The following is a 22233-nucleotide window of genomic DNA, read 5'->3' as shown; positions in this document are numbered from 1 at the left end:
ATTTCAATTAAACGTAACCATTGTGCATTTTTAAATTCCCCGTTTACTCCGATCAATATGGCCATCATTTCTCACTCAGTGGGGAGAGTGACACCAAAAGAGAAACATAAAATAGACCTATTGATTTTGGTGCCAGTGTGAGCTCACTTCTGTGTTTCTTGTTTGTCTTTTCATCTGGCAAGGGCAGTTAATTCTGCTCAAATGAATAGGTCACGAGGGTCAACTCTGGCAAAGAGCAACTTAAAGCGCTCTTACAAAACCTCTAATGCCCCTCTGAAAGCAAAACGTTTTGTCAGTACAGGTCTGCATCAATAGTGCTGTGTAAGCAGCGGCGTCTTCGTCAGCGCAGATGCTCAAATGCAGAAAAATCATCGGAATCATTTCAAATAAATTAAGAAAGTTTGTACATATCTGAATTTTATCCAGAGATGATTTTACTTTGTTTCTTTACTCATTCCAGCCGGTTTAAAGATGCCGTGCCTCAGACAGAGCAACCAGAGGACAGTTTTTACTTTAGATTTGAACCCATTTGAGTACATTTACAAGGAAAAATACACACTTTAAAAGTGAAATATAGATTTGTGACCTTCTATAAACTCAACATTTCAGGGATCAGTCAGAGAAATCTCACTTTCTACCTTTAATTAAGAGGAATTGTTTGATTTTAATATTTCCAATGAAAAGACTGAACCTTAACTCCCTCTCTCTCTCTCACACACACACACACACACACACACACACACACACACACACACACACACACACACACACACACACACACACACACACACACACACACACACACATTTTCTTGAACTAATCTTTTCAGGAAATGACACGTTTTTTAAACAAAGACAAAATAAAATCCCAGAATTGCTGTAATAAAAGCGTTTAGTCTCCATTAACCCTTTGATTAATGAGCTCTTGTGGGTTCAGACCAGAAGCGTTGCATCTACACAGATTTACAAACTTGACTCGATCGCGTCAGGATCTTAACAAAGAGCCTGAAATAGTCACCAGCACCTGTTTTTATTTTGATGTTGCACCTGTCTCACTCTGCCTCCTCACTCTTCTGATTCATTCTGATAAAAAAAAAACATCCAAAACCACCAAGGGGCAAACAAAACAAATACAACTTGATATAAATCTGATTTGTTTATCTATTTTAGAAATTTTTTGTATCTTATAACATCAGATCAAAATCTTTATCCACGTTTTTAACGGAATAAAGAAAGAGTTTAACTTAAAGGCGAGTGACAGTTGGGGTTCATGACTGTAGATGGTGACTTTGGACGGACTGGCTGAAGCAAACAACCAGACAAACAGACAGAAACAAACAAAACAGAAGCTAAATAATATGTTTATTTGATATAAAAGTTTGTCTTTGGACCCATAGATGATATAAAGAAAGCCAAAAAGAATAAATCTAAAGTTTACAAACTAAAGTTTACAAGATTTTCAATTATGAATATTATTATTATTACTACCAGACTTTTAAAACTTTGCAGTTGCAAATCAGCTTGATCTGTGCTTTGATGAGGAAGGCTGGGCTAACGTTCGCAAATCATCCTCACAACAACACGGGCTGCTCACTCACCACACACCAAGTTCAGCTGGGACCGAACACAGCGACTAAATCCTCTCCGCAGCCGCCGACCACCGGGAGAAATCGCCCCGTTAACGATGTTTGATTTGGTTATTAATTTTCCGCCCACCTTGCACCGGCGAGGCAGAACAGGAACAAGAGAGGGAGGCATCCGAGGACAAGGTTACTTACCCTTTAGACGGAGAGCGGGGGACAAGCCTGAAGTCAGAAAACGCGCAATGAAAGGGGGGCACGCGCGGAGATACTGGAACAAAAACTCGTGGAGGAAAAAAAAGCTGGAATTAAATTTAAGAAATGCGGCGAAAAACAGAGAAAACTAGATGAAATGAGCTCTGGCGCGTCGGTTTCTCCTTCAATTCCCTCTGCCGCGGACCGAAAGAGCGAGAGACCTAGAGAGAGTACGGGAGAGAAAGAGAGAGAGAGAGAGAGCGGCTGCGCGTGTGCGTCTCTGAGGCGCACTGGATGGAGAGGACTGGATGCTGGAGCGCTCATCCGCCACTAAGATTCACTTTAAGACGCGGCTGAAGGAAACAGGAAGACGTGCGCGTCATGGGCAGGCGTGATGTAACTGTCGCAACCTACCAATAAGAAGCGTCCGTGCGGGCCAGAGAACAACGCATTGAACTTGACCAGAGAACGGGACTTGATCGCGCAAGCGAAGTGAGGGAGAGAGGAGGATAAAAAAGGAAATACCCACTTGCTAACCTATTTCTTCCCAAATCAGCGAGTAAGAATCGATACACACTTTGACATTTACGCAGCGACAAAAACATTTCAACTTGATGTTATTATATTAATTTAAACATTATTAGATGACAATCATTAAAAGTGTTTTATTATTTATAAATCACCAAAGTGTCTGCTTCCAGAAAATGTGCTTTAAAGTGTTGGAAATGTAAATGATAAAAGTAAATAATATTAAAGTAGGAGAATTTTAAACACATATTTTTACATAATAATACATGTTATGACCTGAACCTGTTAAAATATCTAAACTAGAGAGTTTTCGGACACCTTTCTAAGCAAATTATTCAACAAGAACACCTTTTTAATTTCAGCTTTGAATTTATTTCTTATGTTAAAACTTGTAAAACGTCAGTTTTTTAAATTTCATTTTAACTGAGACCAACTTTTGAATTTCTCCCTGATTTATTGCAGATGTAAAAATTTGTACTAAATTCATTACTTTACGCAGTGTGATTCTCAAAGGAGCGAGCAGACCAGAGTCGGAGTGGCATGTGAAGATATTTTACACGCAGTTTTCCCATTGGTTGCACACAAAAAAAAAAGAAAGAAAGGAAAAAAACTGATTAATGAACAAGCAATGCAACACATGGGCTTGCAGCTTTGGAATTCAGATGATCCCAGAGAGGCGGATAGAAGAGGTGAACAGGGATCCGCAGCCTCTTGCCACCGAAACCTCCCTGATGTGCGTAAAATAACGCATTGCCATCAAATGTCTTGGTTAGTAAAACTGATAAAAACAATTTTTTTAACTAAATTACAAACGATGGATTATCATCTTCTCCACCTGTAACACTAAACACGCAGACAGTGACGTTTTGGACCAGATTTTCTTTCACGCTCCACAGTTTGAATTTTTAGTCTATTTTATTAATTTTAGATGCTTATAATTTTGTCACGGCTTGCGCTGTGCTGTTAGGCAAGTTAAACTCTTAAAACGCACGCCAGGTGATTTTACCCACAGGTTTCAGAACGTGGGGGTATTTCAGGATTTTTCTTAACTAAAAAAGGCATTTTTTACGCATGGAAATGATCCGTTTTTAGCCTTGATGCGCTCTCAACGATCACGCTTTAATGTTCACACACATAAAAAAGTGCAAAGCATCAAACACATTTTTATTTTAAACAATAAAACCTGCACATTTCCGTGTATTTTTAAGGCATTTATGTATTTTTTTCTTTCATCTGCCGTTTATTTGTTCTTGTGTTTCTTTTTTTTTCACAACCAAAATGTACTTAAAAATATATCTGCACAAAGAATTCTACTGCACTCAATCAGCAATCTCATTTTCCACATAACCCCACTGTGTCAGGTGCCAAAAAGGAAAAGGCGAGTCTCTTTTCCATACCGCAAGCAAGTGTTTTTATAGGACAAACGAAATGCAATGAAGTCAGCAAACTTTAGTGTCTGGAGTGGCTTTTCCAAAGCAGGTGTCCCCCCTTCACCCCTCCTGCACGTTCCCCTAAACTGGTCCGTGGCTCGATTTGGCCTCGGCTCCCCAGGGTGCCGTCGCGGTGCGCACACAGGCTGGAAAAACAGGCCGGGAAGATTAAAGGAGTGCGTGTTTGGAAAAGGAAGACTCGGTGAGGTGGAGAGGAAACGGGTGATGGCAGCTCTTATCTCGGTCTGTACCAGGTGGATTATAGCCCGTGTATTTATTTCGAACACCCCCCCTCCCCCCCCCCCCCCCCACCACCACCACAAACAAACACCAACTCCTCCCCTCCTCGTTTGGGTTGAGCGCACCTTTGCGCACTGAGAATGCGCTGTGCCATTGCGCGCTGATGGCTAAATGTGACACTTTTATTAGAGCAGCGTCCTCGCGCAGACGAGGGAAGGCCGTGGAAACTGGATTTTCCCAGAGGTGTTATGAACTTGTTGTAAATCACATTCTGAGCGATGATGAGCGCGAGGAAGCCGCAGGAAAAAAGGGCACTTTTCCCTCAATCAAAATTAAATTACTCTAGACCAATTCTTACTTTAATTTTTCTTCTTCTCGTTATTATTATTGATATTACGAGTGAAATGACAGGAAATGCAACAATCTGAGTCTCTTGAACAGCAACAGCAGTTCTAAAACGATCTTAATCAGATAATGACTTCATGAGCTCCTACAACAGCTCCATTTCTTTTCAGAAAGACAGTTTTCGGAGAAATGATAACGAGTGAGCGGCACACACGCGCGCGCTCACGCGCGCACGCACTCCAGCGCTAAAAGCTGTTTTGTTCCAGAGAGGTCTCCGGGTCCCTGAGTAAAAAGGTTTAGGAGACAGGACAGAGAGGAGGAGAGGATCTGAGTGTAATAAGTGAGTAGGAGTCTGAAGTCCTTGTTGGACCTCGTGTCCAGGACTTAATGTATTCAGCTATCCATGATGAGGACGAGGGTGCTGCAGGAGGATCAAACAGAAACTTCTGTTTGGTTTGGGTGCATACAACAACATGGTTGTAAATAGTTTATTGTGATGGCAGATTGTGGATCCACATGACCCACATCCCTCTACAAGTAGTGATTTTGGTGGTCATATGTGTGTGTGTGTGTGTGTGTGTGTGTGTGTGTGTGTGTGTGTGTGTGTGTGTGTGTGTGTGAGCGCACGCGGGTGTGTATGTAAGAGAGAAATAAAAGATGTGAAGGTGTGTGAGTGGAGAGGGGAGAGCGGAGGGGGTCATCCTCTGTGGCCTGTTTTATGGGAGTCCACTGAATGAACACACACTCATATTCAAATACGCTGTTTGCATGAATGCTGCAGAACATCATGTAAGATCTAACCAAACAACGAAATGAGAGAGCAGATCAAAACAAACTTAATGAATGACAATCAGCCACTACAGGAAACATTTAGATCATAAATATGACATGCTTACATAATTTCAATTTCTAATTATCTTTTAAAATAGATGCAGAAAATATTGTTTTTAACATTTCGTTTTGAAAAAATAAAAAAATAAAGCCTGTCAGGAAATAATGGGTAATTAAACGAGCAGTGTGCGGTGGGGCTGATAAGGATGTGGATGCAGTAATTTAATTAGTCCGTTCGTTATTGAGTGTTTTAGACTTACATTTATGGGGAAAAACAACAGTTTTTAAGGGTGTCTTACAAATAATCCAAGTTTCTGTGACAGGAGTCAGGTCAAAGTCAACTGGAACGAAGGGCACGCTTACACGTGACAACGCACGCGCACATCGCGCACACACACGCTGCGCCTTGGAGGTGCTCGTGGCGGACAGACATGCTGGGAAATCGCCTGGAACTGTATTAAGCCTGACGTCCTTAAAACAAACAATGGCACCATGAAATAAGGGCTTATGTGCGCTCAAAGTCAAAGAGCCCCTTCAGCAACTCTCCCTGTTTATCTCCCCTTCTGTCTGACACACACACACACACACACACACACACACACACACACACACACACACACACACACACACACACACACACACACACACACACACACACACACAATTTCTTCGGGGGGGGGGGGGGGCTTTGTTCGTATGAACTCTCACCTGTCAACATGGAGCAAAGGACTTTAGCTACTTGGTAAACATGAAAGGACTTTAGCCGTGTACTTCTGGCGGTGACGTCACATGGTCTCTCTCTCTCTCTCTCTCTCTCTCTCTCTCTCTCTCTCTCTCTCTCTCTCTCTGAAGGAACAAAAATTGACATGAAATCTCATAATATGGTTATTTTGTTTATAATGGCCCTGCGCATTTTGAGACTCTTATTTTGAAGGATTTAAGGAAGTTCTGGTGTGAATGCTACTACCTAGGTAGCCACCTTAGTTTAGTGACAACATATGTATAATCTCCAGTTACAATCATAAAAAAGAAAAATACAGTAAGGTTTCAGCAATCCAGAGAGTTAGCATTTTTAGGAATTATGGATGATTTTTTTTAAATCCACATTTCCTGCAGAGCCCTGTGCTATTTGAATTGAGCACCACTCTGCATCAGCCAATCATGTTAGACATTTTACTTATAAATGTGAATGACAGAACACATGCACACATTTATGGAAGTACCAGATGCACGGATGCAGTGGGCAACATTTCCTATTGATGAGTAAGTCTTTAAAAAAAGAACAACAGCATCACGTGAGAATTAAAAGAATGCATTTTGACTATTTGTTTGGCTAGAGGTGCACATAGACAAATGAGAGGCGTTGCTTCCAGCAGTAATCACAGAATAGGGGGAGTGGCTTAAAGGTGCAATATGTTTTTTCGCCTCTTGATGGTGCTCTCTGAGAAAAACTTTGGATTTCTTCTTTAAAGATCTTATGGTTAACTTCCTCTGGCTATTCCTAACAACATACTTTTGACTTCACCCTGGGAATAACACATTTAAACTGAAATCAGTAACTTTTCTCAACATTTTGACCTTTTAACTGCTCCTTTGTTCTTCTCACTGGCCCCAAATCCTCCTCAATATTTACAGCAGCTGTGGTCAAATATTCAAAGTTTTCACATCAATTTGAGTTTTGTTCAAACATACGGCCGCAGGTCAGATGATACGACTACAAAGTCTTATCATCGACCTGCAACCAAGGCTGCCCTGGTACCAAGTGTACCAATGGGCATCCTTATGTTCGAACATGGTGTTCGTTACGGCCAAACTGCGGCTTGCACAGAAGTCCAATAACGAAACACCACTTGAGTTCAGATCAGGCGGGCCATTCCTCCCAATCACACCCCTCCAGATCATGCTGTCATTGCCCACGTGAGCATTGAAGTCCCCCAGCAGGACAATGGAGTCCCTTGATGGAGCACTATCTAGCACTTGTCCCAGGGACTCCAGAAAGGGTGGGTACTCTGAACTGATATTTGGCTCATAAGCACAAACAAGAGTCAGGACCCGTTCCCCGACCCAAAGGCGCAGGGAAGCTACCCTCTCGTCCCCCGGGGTAAACCCCAACACACAGGCAGAGAGACTTGGGGCTGACAAAAAGCCAACCCCAGCCGTCCGCCTCTCACCCGGAGCAACTCCAGCAAAGGAGAGTGTCCAACCCCTCTCAAGGACTTGGGTTCCAGAGCCAATGTGTCGAGGTGAGTCCGACTATATCTAACCTCTGCCACAAGCTCTTGCTCCTTCCCCGCCAGCGAGGTGACGTTCCATGTCCCAAAAGCCAGTTTTCTTGTCCGGGGATTGGACCGCCAAGGTTCCCGCCTTGGTCTGCCACCCGATCCACATTGCACCAGACCCTTCATGTTCCTCCTGCGGGTGGTGGGTCCACAGTTGGATGAGACCATGTATCCGGTTCGGGCTGGGCTTGGCCGGGCCCCATGGGCGAAAGCCTGGCCACCAGGCGCTCGCTGACGGGCTCCAACCCCAGGCCTGGCTCCAGGGTGGGACCCCGGTAACCCTTCAGGCCGGGTATTCAGACTCTTTGTATTTACTTACATGAAAGGTCTTTTGAACCATTCTTTGTCTCACCCTTCACCTAAGACCAATTTGTCGTGGGAGACCCTACCAGGGGCACAAAGTGCCCCAGACAACATAGCTCCTAGGATCATTAGGGCACTCAAACTCCTCCACCACGATAAGGTGACGGTTCAAGGAGGAGGGTGGGATCTCAACGAACCAAACCACGGAGCAGAATGACGTGCATCTTGTTGTCTAATCGTTTTTATTTTCGTGGCTACTACAGCCGGTATGATCAGTATTTGGTGTTTTAGTGAGGAGAAAAGTTTAGGTGTCCCACCTTGATTAATCTGTCTAATAATAACTCCAATAAACACACCTGAAAACAATCCATACCTTTAGTTTCCCTCTGCATCATTAGCGTAATCCTACCATTTCCTGTCATGTTTACAAATATTACTGCACATACAGATTTGTTATTGTGTTAATATTGAGAGGCACAATTTCAAACCATCAGTGTTCATTTAGGTATTTTCCAATAATTATTGTAACAGAAACTATTATAAATATAGTTAAATTGATCCAAAAGGGTGAAATGTGAATTTTACATATTTAGTTACAGTTTCAAGTAGGTGTAGTTAAAATTTCCTTTACACAAGTTAAATATTATTCCATCCGAAGAATTTTAGTCAATTAAAATGTATTTATTTTATATTTTATGAGGATGTAAACAGCTTGAAATGTACCGTCTCATTTTTGTGCTGGTCCTCAAAACCAACACCAAACCAGCTAATAAGACTGCAGTCATTAAAAAATCCCAAATTCACGATTATGCAAAAAGACAAAAGCAGTTAACTAGACTAAAACTAAAACAAATTGGATGACTCATTTTTGACTAAATATAAAAAGATTCTAGTCAAAAGACTAAAACTAAAACAAAAATAAAATTTCTTGTTAAAATTAACACTGCAGTGTTACAGCCATTCTCTATTTGCTAATGTCAGTGATCTGTGGTGGCCATCTTGGAAGGGATAACTCCAGATGTTATAAGGACCAAATTCTGCTAAACTCGACACTTTTGTGCTGCAATGTGGGTCGCTGCTGCCTTCATAAATGCTCTTAATGAAAAAAAATCCATCCATTCTTTTTATGTCACCGTTTGGTTTTAAGAGTTAGCTACCTAAAACAAGCTGTTTCAAAAAGTCTCCGTTTGTGATGTCACAAATGGGAAAATTATAGAACCACCTCTCACCTGGAGGAGTAACGGCTCTACTCTGAAACCCTCCCATAAAACGGAGCTTCTCAGATGATAGCAGCCTGAGAGGGGTATGGGTGGGCGTGGCCAGCTCTAACTAGTTTAAAGTTACAGAGCCCTGAAACGGCTCATTCTGGAAGGTACTGAAAATGTAAACAGTAAAACGGCTGAAATCGGTTTATGTGAGAAGACTTTTCCCTAAAGAACTTCATAAACATGTTTTTTATAGACCATAAAACCATTTTAACTTAAGAAAAAAAATCATAATACGTCAGCTTTAAATAGTTGTCGAAGTATGCACAAGTATTACCTCTCTCACACACACACACACACACACACACACACACACACACACACACACACACACACACACACACACACACACACACACACACACACACACACACACACACACACACACACACACACACACACACACACACACACACACACACACACACACACACAGATAAATGAATACTAAAGTTAAGATCGACTCTCCCTGTAAGTTCATCACCTCTCTAGATTTCCATAGCCATATCTCTCGGTCTGGATATGTGGATAAAAAAAGGAGCCAAGCGCTGCTGCAGGTAAGCGGCGGTCTGTTTTCACTCCTCTGATCAGCGGTAATTATATTTGTTGGCGGCGTGGACGTAAGTGGTCCTCCCCAGGGGGAGCATTGTACTCCACTCACTCCATGTCATAAAATAAAATTACAAGGAAAGGAGAAGATATCCTACAATAACAGAGGCAAGTCATAAAATCAAAGTGTGGCTAAATTAAATCTGAAAAAGGAGGAGGAAAAAAAAACGCTGATGGAAAACACATTAGGGCTGTGATGGACGTGGGCAGGGGGCTTCAAATAAAACCCAGGTTAATGAGTTTATAGGCTAATCGCTTGTTAACAGGAGCATGTATATGTAATCTGACACAGAGCTTTATTTAAAGGGCATTTAAAATGAATTATTGAGTCTTCACGTCTGCTCATATATGACATTGAAGCTTAAAGAGCTTTAAAGTGCTTCTTTTAGCATATTTAAGTTTTGCAACAGTAGGCTGGATTTTCACACTTGTTGTACCTGTTGGCACCTTCATGTGTGTCTGCGTGACCTCTGACCTGCAGCGTGGAGGTTTAATCCAGAAGAGCGGCCTTTCTCTGCTGACACCTCACTGACCTTTCACATCAGAGTAGACCGGCCGCCTCAGGGGAGGTCAGGAGGAGGCTAAGAGTTATAATTGGCTTCCAAACACACACACACATATAGAAATCACAGACATCCAGACCGAGGAGTGTATCTCTCCCTGGTTGTGTGCTAATTGAAAATTACTCATCTGTCAAACTGAAAGCTATTTATTATCTTTTACTGTTTGAGACAGGAAACAGATGTGTATATATTCCATTTTTCACTATATTATGATTATTTCAAGGCTGCTTTAGTTGCAAATAAAATTGTATTTAAAATATCTTTATTATCTCTAAACATATTATAAAAAGTTGCATCAAAAACGATGTGTTTGCATGCAAACACATCTAAGTAGTTATTTCATGATATTATTATAATTTTATTTTTTCAAGCAAATCCATTTTTTCACTTTTTTCTGGTTTATTTCATGCAGAAAATTGATCATGTGCACAAAAGAAGTTTAAGTAATTTCAATAAAATATGCACAAGGATAAAAAACCCTGCAGTATGACTTTTGAACTCAAAGCTCAGCACATCTTGTTTCCAAGTCCAACATGTTTTAGCTACTTACCTGATTCAATATTTCTACTTTAAAATTATTACTGATTAACACGCTTTAGATGAACCTAGCACAACTTTGAGGATGTGACAATGTAATCTGAATCCGGTCAGTGTAGTCTGACTGGTTAAGGCGAATCCTGAACAGCATACTTTTTGAGTTAAAAACACAAAAGTCTCTCAATGTTAAGGCGCTTTGCCAACCAAAGTTTTCTAAAAATGACTTTTTTTGCATGCCTGAAACTGGTCTGAGCAGTGGTGCCCCAAGGGGTGGGTGGCCACGGTTGGAAAAGTCCCCAACACTGACCCCCCCCCCCCCCCAAGGAAAAATCCCCCCCATAAATCCTTTTAATGATCATACAAAACATGCATTCATTTTAATCATGTAAAGCCAATAAATGTTCCGGTGCGAACCTTGAGGTCCTCTGACCAGCACCTTCTGCTTGTCCCTCCAGCTCGCCATATGGCACGTGGAGAATGGGCTTTTTCAGTGTGTGCGCCTAAGCTTTGGAACCAACTCCCCCTGACGGTCCAACTTGCCCCCTCCCTTCCAACTTTTAAAGTACGTCTGAAGACATATTTTTATTCCCTGGCTTACCCAGCTGAGATTGTTTAACCCTTAAATTTGTCTGTTATTTTATTCATTTATTTTTGTTTACTTATTTTTATCTAATGACGCCGCTGTTTTCTAGTTTTGTGATCTGTTACTTTAGTTTTCAAGTGTTTTTATCTATTTTATGCTGCTGTCTTCTAGTTTGGTGTCCTATCATCTTGTACAGCACTTTGGTTGGCGTAGTCACAGTTTAAACGTGCTTTATAAATAAAGGATGATGATGATGATGATGATGATGATGATGAAGATGAATAAAAGTTAGAATTTTTGAGCAAATAAATCATAAATCATGCTGCGGAGGCTCACGATTTCCCCCAAATTGTATTAACATCAATAGTTTATTTGGATATTAAGCTGTTCAGGCATATTAAGATGTTCTAAAATGCTCAAACAATACATTTAAAAACAATGATTAAAATTACGGTTAGAAATGTTGTCTGTTTTCTGAAATGTTTGTTTATCCTCAAAATTTAGGTCAGTGGGTTGGATGCATGTAGTTTTGAAATTAAAAAAGAAATAGGAACATTCAATGTCAATGCTCCCAGAGTTACCACAAGAACAAAACTGGAGTGCCACCCCAAAATTTTCACTGGGCCCCTCGATGAAAAATCTCTTGGGAAGCCACTGGGCATGAGTGTTATTGGCTGAGATGATGCAACACAGAGACAGAAACAAAATCACTGTGTGGTGTTTTTGCACTTTTGGAGTACTAAAGGAGAAAAAAATCATTATTTTATGTCCATTTTATGCAGAATGAAACTATACTGGAAACATGATAATTTTGATGCTAAGTCCAGCTCTGTACCTCACCATTAGGATTAAGGTGTTTAATGTATACGTGTCACTTGTAATTAATCAGAGTAGCTGCACAATTCATCTTCTGCTGGGCTACGCACGAACAAGCCTCAGCCACAGGTCTGAAGCCACACACACACACATACACACACACACACACACACACACACACACACACACACACACACACACACACACACACACACACACACACACACACATACACACACACACACACACACACACACACACACACACACACACAGACACACACACACACACACACACACACACACACACACACCGTGTCTTTATACAGGCTCACTTGCGGCATTTTCAAAGACTTCCCCGTGGACAGAGGCGTCTGCCAGCGCTGCAATAAATCACGATGAGGACGGTGCTGAGGGCAAGGCGCACCTTGTCCACGTCACCCCCACTCCTGGGCTGAATAAACCATAACATCCTGCCTCTCGTGCTGCCCGACGCCCTCCGAGCACGACCTTTGCGAAGACCACCCCCTCCTCTGGATGCCCTCATCTGCCCTCATCACATCATTTACCCTCCTCTTCAGCCTGACTTATATCTGTAAGAGCTAGAGCCGCTGCACTGGGCTTACAGCAGGAATTAGCTAGTTTGGAGTCACACTCTCATCACCATTTAACACCCCCCCCCCCCCCCCCCCGTCTGAAATGACTTCCTGCTCTAAGAGAGGGATGAGAGAAAGGGACAGGAGAACAGCAAAACAGCAGGAAGCAAGTGGTTACCAGGAGGATGCCAACACCCTTATCCTGTCGTGTGCCTGCTTGGCACAGGTGTTCTGGACCAATCAGATCCCACCATTCCGTTTACCTCTGTGTGCGCTGACTATGGCTGAGGAGGAGCACATTTACACCATGACCCTCTCTGAAAAAATGGTGAGACATTTCAGGAACTAAGACAATATTACATGAGAAAAGATCAACAGACTGAAAGGAACAAAGCGAGGGCGAAGTGTTAAGTTTCACTGCTGCAGAGGGAGAAACTAAGAAAACAATACCCTTTGCATTTGGTTCTTGGAATTCCACTTCAAGGTCTCATTATGGACTCAGGAAAAATATTCTGGTTTCTGTTAACTGGCACACTTCCAGTCCTATAATTGCTTCCTCTGAAATGAAATATGAAGTATTTGTAAGTATTTAGTCTTGGTTCGCTGACACGACAGCGGCGTGTTTTAATGTGAAAAGCGTGTTTTGAATTTGAATTCACAACACAACTGCTTGTTTAGTCGAGTTCAAAACACATGGACATAAATGCATGAGCGAATGCAAACAAGTATTTGCATGTGGATGTGCACATGTTCTCACACGGGCCATAAGCTCTCCCTAACCCTTTGTTTGCCTGAGTGCATCCGCCAGAGAAGCCGTCTGACGACAAGAACGATGAGACGTGCCGTTTTGTGCCACTGAAAAAATGTTAGGCTCACACTCTAGAGAGATTGGGAGACAAGAAATAATCTTTAGGATTAAGAGATACAAACAGGGGAAAAGGTGACCATCCAGACAGGGATGCATGCAAGTTAACTTCCATTCACTCACACACATGCAGACAGAGTGACAGCCACACCTCGACTCCACGCCTGGAGCAGGACCTGCAGTGGCACATGTTCATGTAGCTTTCAGATGTTAGAACACAGACCAATCCTGCCGCAGAGCACCGTCTCATTTGTTCTGCTGATATAAATATTCCTACACTACAAAAACAAACTTCCAAGAAAGTAAAAAAAAGCCTTGTGTTAAGACTTTTATCCTATTTTTTTGTCTGAGAAAAAAAAACAATAAACAAATGAATCAAATGTTAGATTTCTTTGCTATTAAGAATTCCAGAGAAGCAGCTTTTGCTAGTTTGACTCAAAACAAGGAAATGTTGATCGTATTTAAGAAACTTTTGCTTTGTTTCTAGTTGTGCTGCTTTTGCAGTCGAGAACTTTTCTCTTTGGAGACTAAAATTCAGACAATTGTTCTAATTTCAGGTTTTAAATAGTGCTTATTGTTTTTATTAGTTTTCGTTAGCTTAATTTAATTAATGCTGTCAGTTTTATGAAGTTGATGTTGTCACTTTCTGATTGTAATTGATCCATCCATCCATCCATGTTTGGTTGATGTTCAGCACTTTGGTGTATCATCTCGATCGTTAAATGTGATACGCAAATAAAGCTGATGATGATGAGGATGATAACATGTCTAAAACAAGACTTTATTTACTTTCTGCGTTGGCAAACACATTTTTGCAGTGTAGGTCTTCATTTTAATTAAAGTTTATTTTTTTTGCACCAAATCACAACAAGGGTCATCTCAAAGCACTTTACAAAGTAAACAATCTAATTGAACCTGCTAATAAATGCATTAAAGTCATGAAATCTATTTTATTCATTCATGAAACAACTACAGTTTCAGTTGTAATTTATCCATCCATCCATTTTCTGAACCCGCTTTGTCCACGCACGGGGAGTGGTGCCTATCTCCAGCGGTCAACGGGCAATCAGGCAGGGTACACCCTGGACAGAGAGCCAGTCCATCGCAGGGCAACACAGACACACAGGACAAACAATCATGCACACACACACACCTAAAGACAATTTAGACAGACCAATTAACCTAACAGTCATGTTTTTGGACTGCGGGAGGAAGCCGGAGCACCCGGAGAGAACCCACGCATGCACAGGGAGAACATGCAAACTCCATGCAGAAAGATCCCAGGCCGGGAAGCGAACCCAGGACCTTCTTGCTACAACCACTGCGCCGCTGCGCAGCCGTTGTGATTTATTGAAAATTCAATTGAAATTAAGTTTAGTTGATAAACATCTTTTTTACTTTTATTTCTGACTATAATCCATCACTCTGAGTTTTTCATGCAGGCTGAAGATGGAAAGTAGTCTCCTACACCTATCTCCTGCATTAGCTTCGGATGGAAAATAGACGGTGAAACTCTAAGATTTGAAAAGCCTGACAGATCTACATCAAGCAGTCGCTTGGATTCACTCTCGCAAATGGAAAGGGTGTTGTTGTTTTAGCGTTGTAGCAGTAGCTAACTATTAGCATTGGAAACTCAGCCACACGGCAAAAGCTCCTCCAGGCTTACGTTATTTGTGGAGATTAAACATCAACGTTGCAGAGTGTTGCTGTTAACCAATCAGGGGCAAGATGTCCAAATATCAGAAAATAAGACTCCAAATTCTCTTCTCTGCTGCAGCTGACTCCCCCCCCCCCCCGAGGACGACCTACAAGGCATTCATTCCCACCAGAGACCTCTGCGAATGAACTGATTAAATGAGCATTCAACACCTTAAAAATCAGCACTGGCAGTTAGTGCTGCAATCAATTGTAGCATAATAAAAATAACTAAATAAATGTCTGTGGCTTGTGTTGCTGAGTGATCCTACACACACAAAAACACACTCGCTGCTGCTTTTATCGTCAGTAGCTCAGCCAGCGAACCAGTGCTGCCAGGGGTCATTCCTGAGCCTTCTGGCCTTTTCCTTGCAGAAATCTCATCTTCCTGTACGGAAGTTTATTGTGATTCCTCCTGCCTGTCACCGATGCTTCCTAAACGAAAGCGACAGCGGCTTTGTTCACCCGCTGACCTGTGAAGAGGACAGAGGCAACAAAAAAAAAACATGTAAGTGTGTGTTTGTGTCCATGTGTGTAACCTGACTAAGGGTTTCTTTTCTCTCCAGTAAGGAGGCAACATAGGTCTTGTGCCATCAGCACAAACATGTGTGTGTCCTTTCACTGACCTCTTTCAACATCACAACTCCTCAGTCCTTCTGAATCACGATAAAAGATCGTTTTCTTTTTGTTTTTGGTCAATGTAAAGATCAACCAGTCTTAAGATAGAAAACGATAGTTGGAAGGATGGAAATATCACATCCGTCTGCTGTGGCGAGCTCTTTCCAGATATATTTTGGCAGCGGATCTTTCTCCATCCCACCAATAAGCCCCACAGGAACCAGGAACTGACCTCGTCTTGACCCAGATCCGGGCTTCCATTCTGGGCTGGTCGACCCATCCGCCCCTTCCCTCCCGTCCAGGGTGTTCGACCGAGTTCTGAGATTATCGAATGGTCTCTTAAGAGGGGAACGAGAGAGCGAAGTGCTGTCCACTTAGCTGAAGATTATCCTTTAAAAGGAAGGGATGGTGGCAGAGTTGGAGGAGAAAAGGATGAAAAAAAAGATGTGCTTTAAGAGATGGATGCAGAGGGGGTGGATGGAGGGAGAACGGTCAGAGATACAGAGAGAGGGCAAATGAATCATATGGAGATAAAGTGTGCGTGGGAGCGGGTTAACAAAAAAGCGAGAAGAGAAAATGGCATGAAGGGAAACGTCTAAATGAAAAGCTGAGGTTAAGGTGAGGCGACCGAGCCGGGGAGAGCGGAGAGAGGCTGATGCAGAGAGGCAGAGATGGAGAGATAAAGTAATGAGGAAGCAGGAAGGATGAGAACAAGAGATGGATTAAACCATAAAAACATTGGCTGTGAAGTGCTCAACTGCACAAACTAAACAGTTTGGAGACTGTTGAAACAGGATGGACATTCAAGTCAACCTTATTTAGACACGAACAACAAAAGGACCATAATAAACATAAAATACTGGAATAAAAAAATAGATGTATTGGAAATTATTTTACATCTGGCAATAACTGTGCTTGTCATAAAGTAGTCCTGCACCAGCTAATGACATCACACTAGATGACTGGATGAATGTAGTACTTGTGGAAGTTATGGTACCATGTTTGTAAAAGAAGTTACGTTAGCATGTTGACACTGACGATTCAACTGATCCAAACAAATTTGCTATTGTAGTCCTGTAGTCCACAAACAAACACTTTTCGGGGAAAAACATGTTTGTATTGTCAAAAGAAACATCAAATGAAAGAAAAATGATCAACTGATAGATAGAGACCCTCAGCAGCTCTAGGTTTTGATTTAACAGTGCAAAATAAAAATAAAAGAACTTTATTAAACAAACAGCAAGTTAACAGAGTCAGACAGGACAAGCCTCACAACAGACGGCATGGCACAGCTGAATAAACTGGTGGCAAACTCCACATACATCCCATACAATGGAACAATATACAAACAACTGGAAGGCTTCGCCATGGGTAACCCATTATCAGCCACCCTTTGCCAGTTTTCCATGGAGCACTTAGAACAAAAAGCCACAGCCATTGCCCTCCCAAACGGCTAAATAACATGGAAACGCTACGTGGACGACATTCTAGAAATCACACCAAAAGGACAAAAGGAGACACTAACAGAACATCTGAACAACATCAACGACACAAACATAAAATTTACTTATGAGGAAGAATAGACCCTTTTACTACCTACGTCATCAAAAGTTGCGCGCGCAGCCTGGCAACGAGAGTGAAGGCTTCCTCATTCACACTCGATACTAAAACAGCGTTTTAAACCCTTTGTTTTGAAGTTCTGAGCACATAAGAATGTCGGGTTGTTTCATGTATGGATGCCAGAATCGCTTCTCTTCAAGCAGTGGACTGAAACTTTACAGAATTCCGAAGGGAGCACATCCATTTCAACAAAATCGGAGGCGTCTGTGGCTGCAGGCCATCAAAAGGGCTGATGAAAACTGGACTGAAAACACGATCCGAAATGCTCGAGTTTGTAGCGCCCATTTTATATCAGGTAAGGTAATTATGTACTAAGGTTACACCAGAAAGCTGGTCAACGTATGTTCTATTAAATAAAGTAAGTTGCGTTTGCTGGTTTGCTTTTAAGCAGTCTATTTATTTACAGGCAAGGTTTTCTGTTTTTCCCATCCTAACACAAAGCTCAACTTTGAATAAAATTGCTGCTGCGTGGCTGCAGCATGACCCAAGTCTGGAACATCAAAATTACAGAATTAAACAAATGTATACGCTTTATTTCATGCTTCAAATTAACATTTCATTCTAATTCATCTGTATTTTCCCACTGCATATTAGTATAAACTGTATTTCTCTAAAATTAACACGATTGTACTCTTGAGCACGCTAAAAAAAGAAACCTATGCTATACTCACCCTGCCATGCAGGTACAGTTGGCTGTGAAGACGTAGTTCTCTGGTTTGTTTACTATGACCCAAGCCTCGTACATAGCAGTCTTGTGTCCTTGTCTTTGGCTAGGAAGGACTTCTGCCTTCAAGACGCAAAACTCAGAGTCTATGTCGTGATGTTTTACTTTCTGTACGTGGCCACAGACAACATAGTTGTATGCATCTAACGATTTGTATGCCCGTAGCTTCTCACGTGTGTACTTACTGGGCCTCTCCACTAAAAACGTATATATATCGGGCCACTGGATATCTGGCCACGCACCTACATCTTCCACCCATTCTGTAATGCCACAGGGATCCGGGAGTCTGTTGCCATTCATTAAAGTGAGTTTAATAATATAACATTCATGATTTGCCGGTGATAACCCCGCAGCGTAGCTTGATAAAGCCTGAAACAACGCCATTCTCTGTTGCCAAGCTGCGCGCGCATTCTCGCTGACGTCATATTGTTTACAAACAGTAAAAGGGTCTATTAGACGGCAGCATAACGTTGATGGACATGAAAATAAGCAGACAGAGCGACAGGACCCTGAATATAAACACATACAGGAAACCAACACACACAGACCAATATTTATTATGGACACCAGAACATCCTACCATGCATAAAACGTTAGTGGCATTATACCACCAAGCAAACATAACAACAGAAGAACGAGACCGTAAAAGAGAGAACTAACATATAGAAAATGTTTTAAAAACCTGCAGATACCCAACATGGGCAATAAACAAAGGAAACAAACAAACAACAGAAAGAAAAGAACAACTAAAACAAAGAATCAGAAATCTAGAAGGACAAGAACCAAAACCAGTGATAACTCTTGCATACATCAAAGGCATTACAGAAAAATAACATCAATGAAAAAACTGTATAAACACACCAACAAAACCATATGCAACAGTTAGAAAAAGGCTAGTACACCTAAAAGACAACATGTCAGCAGGTCACAAGTGTGGAGTCATATATGACATACCATAAAACTCTACAATAAACACACATAGTGGAAAAATCATGCCCTATAATGATTAATGACCAGCACTTGTATAGTGCCTTTCAGAGTAAGGACTCAAAAGTGCTTTACACTACCGTGTATCATTCATCCATTCACACACTGATGGTGATGAGCTACGATGTAGCCACAGCTGCCTTGGGGAGCACTGACAGAGGCGAGGCTGCCGAGCGCGGGCGCCACCGGTCCCTCTGACCACCACCAGCGGGCAAGGTGGGTTAAGTGTCAGAATTCTCTGTCCGGAGCCGGGATCGAACCTGCAACCTTCCTATTACTGGACAACCCGCTCAACCTGTTGAGCTACTGCTGCCCCAATGGACTGGGCAGGAACACAGAACAACAAACATACAAAAGATGGATTAAGGAAGCGATAGAAATAAGGAAACCTGTACACAACCATGAACAGAGACGACGGGGTCTACGCATGGGACTGGGTCATCGGTGAGGAGAGCAGAGGAAGGTGTCTGCTGCCCGCGGATAAACGGAGAAGCAAGTGACATCGCCTACAGCGTCGAGCTCTGAAGAAGACCGCAGGAGTGGTCGGAACATCAGCAGAAAATAAGGTTAAACAACCCTTATCTGTGTTAAAATACATGAAAATAACTCAGTTTTACAGATATTCAGCTAAGATTTCATGTGTTAGCAAAATGAGGGCCAACAGATTTCATACGCACATACGCATATTTCATATTTTTTTTAAAACTGAGCCATAATTCTATTATTTTTCTGCTTGAGACGTTCTTATTTTAAAACTTTAGGATGAAAAGCAGAGGGCAGAAGAAAAGAGGCTTATTTTTGTGGGACCTTGGATTGACAATGCAACAATTCAGCGTGTTTTATTTGAGAGATGAAACGTTTAAGCATACAGATCCAGGAACGGTTAGTTCCCTTCCGGGTTGAGTTAGAACGTGGTTCTGCGAGTCAACTAACAAACAAACAAGAAATATTTCAAGAATTATAAGAAGTCATGTTTACATTTGAAACTACTCTAGTCACATGATCCCCGTGAAGATCATTGTTCACGTTTCTGATCACAAAACTAATAACTTCAGCACGTTAATGTATACATTTATTTATAGACGAGTCAATTGTTTTTTCTCAAGTTTAAGTTTTCTACCATCCTTAGTCTCTGTACGCCTGAAGAAGTTGTCAGCATCATCAGAGGAACCTAAGATCAAGAAGGATGGGGTGAGTGAGAGATCATCCGAGGAGGAGGATGAGGAAGAGGAGGAGGATGTAACTCCCATCACCACGTTAATCTCCTCATTTTCATTTCTCCTCCTATGTGTGGGATTAGAATGATTTTATTTAAAGTGTCGGCTTGAGCTGCTGGATTGAGAAATCTGGATTTCATGGGGATTATTATTACAGTGGAAACACACACACACACACACACACACACACACACACACACACACACACACACACACACACACACACGCACACACACACGCACACACACACACACACACACACACACACACACACACACACACACACGCACACACACACACACACACACACACACACACACACACACACACACACACACACACACACGCACACACACACACTAATGATCTGCTTGACCAACAAATGACATTCATCTTAAAGTTCAGGAATAATCTGACACACGGTGACGTCTTTATGATACACTCCCATCTTTATGTCTAGTCTGAGGAAATGAAACAATTACTCTTGGTTTTCATTTTTCTTTTACCTTTTCATCTTACCTTCACCAGTTATCTACATGAAATGAGGCGAGCAGACATGAACCAAAGCTCTGCCCTTTGTGTGTGAGATTTAACATCTAATCTACATTAGGATAAGGCTTTCGCCGCTCCGGCAGAAAAAAGAGAAGAATGAAAAAAATCACCTTTTCATCTGAGGGGACAACCCTTTTATTCGGCCTCCTCTCATTACATTAAAGGATGAGGGAGGCAGCACGGCACTCTGAGCGGTATTTAAAGACACCCTCCCCTTCATCGGTTTAATTCCTCTTTATTTAAGAGATCCACCGCTCCCCCCGCTGTTTAATTTCTCTTCAGCTGAAGACTTCCTCTCTTCATCTGACTGATTGATCTTTGTCTCACTGACATCTTACTGCAAGGTTAGGATCCCGCAGAACTCTGGCCCTAATTTAATTTGCACCACAAAAACCAACATGTTTTAGATGAAATCCTTGATTATTTAGCATGATTTTTATTATGTTCTATTTTAGCTTTACTATTGCGAGGGCATTGTTGTGAAATGCCTCAAATGTATGGATTATTAAAATAAATCTACATTTAGATGACTCAAGGCTTTAAGAAAAGTGTTCATTTATCATCATAATGTTATAAATTAAATAAATTTATCTAATGATTGCTTTCATTATTGTTTGATTTGTTTGATTATAAATAACATTAGAAATTTGCTTTATATTGTAAATGAAAACCATGAAATTCACTATTATTCTCAGTCTAAACAATGACTATTTTTTTAAACAGAAAACAAAACAAAAATCTACTGAATTTTACTGAGGAGTAGGAACTGGACAGTTCTGGATGACTCATTGATACTGTGCAACATTTCCATATTTTAAAATCATTTTCTCTCTTATTTCCAGTCTGTGTTAAAATGACCCTTTATGAGGTAATGAAATGTCACTCAGACCCCCACTGCCCCCTGTGTCCAGAATATCACACTTGCAACTTGAGAGTGGCGGGCCGTGAATAAAAACAACTGCTGTTGCAGTCTGCTTCCGGCATGTTTCCTGGATGTTTTAGATCATGGACACAGATAATTTGTTTAATTCAGTGATGATTCACTCCTGTAGAAACTAATAAAGGCTGAGGAGACATTTCAGCAGTTAGATTTAGGTGTTAAGAAGATAAATGCACAGCGATGAGATACGTTTTGCTTTTGGTTCTACTGAATGGACACTAGGGGGTGCTAAAAGCAAACCAAAACTGCCAAGTGTGCCAAGTGTACAGCAGCAGTTTCCTAATGTTGTGATTTCCTCACACATATGGCAGTAAAAA

General features: G+C 41.5%; 1 protein-coding gene across 2 annotated transcripts in view; it reads right to left on the bottom strand.

Annotated features, from left to right (window-relative positions):
- Positions 1-2864, bottom strand: part of LOC107377596 (prospero homeobox protein 1) — a 31092-nt gene extending 28228 nt beyond the window's left edge. The window contains exon 1 of one of the 2 annotated variants that reach the window (XM_015947302.3): positions 1778-2864. The gene's annotated coding sequence lies outside the window, so the exon portion shown is untranslated. The other variant, XM_015947303.3, reaches the window with a different exon arrangement.
- Positions 2865-22233: the final 19369 nt, after the last annotated feature.

Source organism: Nothobranchius furzeri, chromosome 2 (assembly GCF_043380555.1).
Source record: "Nothobranchius furzeri strain GRZ-AD chromosome 2, NfurGRZ-RIMD1, whole genome shotgun sequence".
Taxonomy (NCBI): Eukaryota; Metazoa; Chordata; class Actinopteri; order Cyprinodontiformes; family Nothobranchiidae; genus Nothobranchius; species Nothobranchius furzeri.
This window is presented reverse-complemented; position numbering and strand designations above follow the sequence as displayed.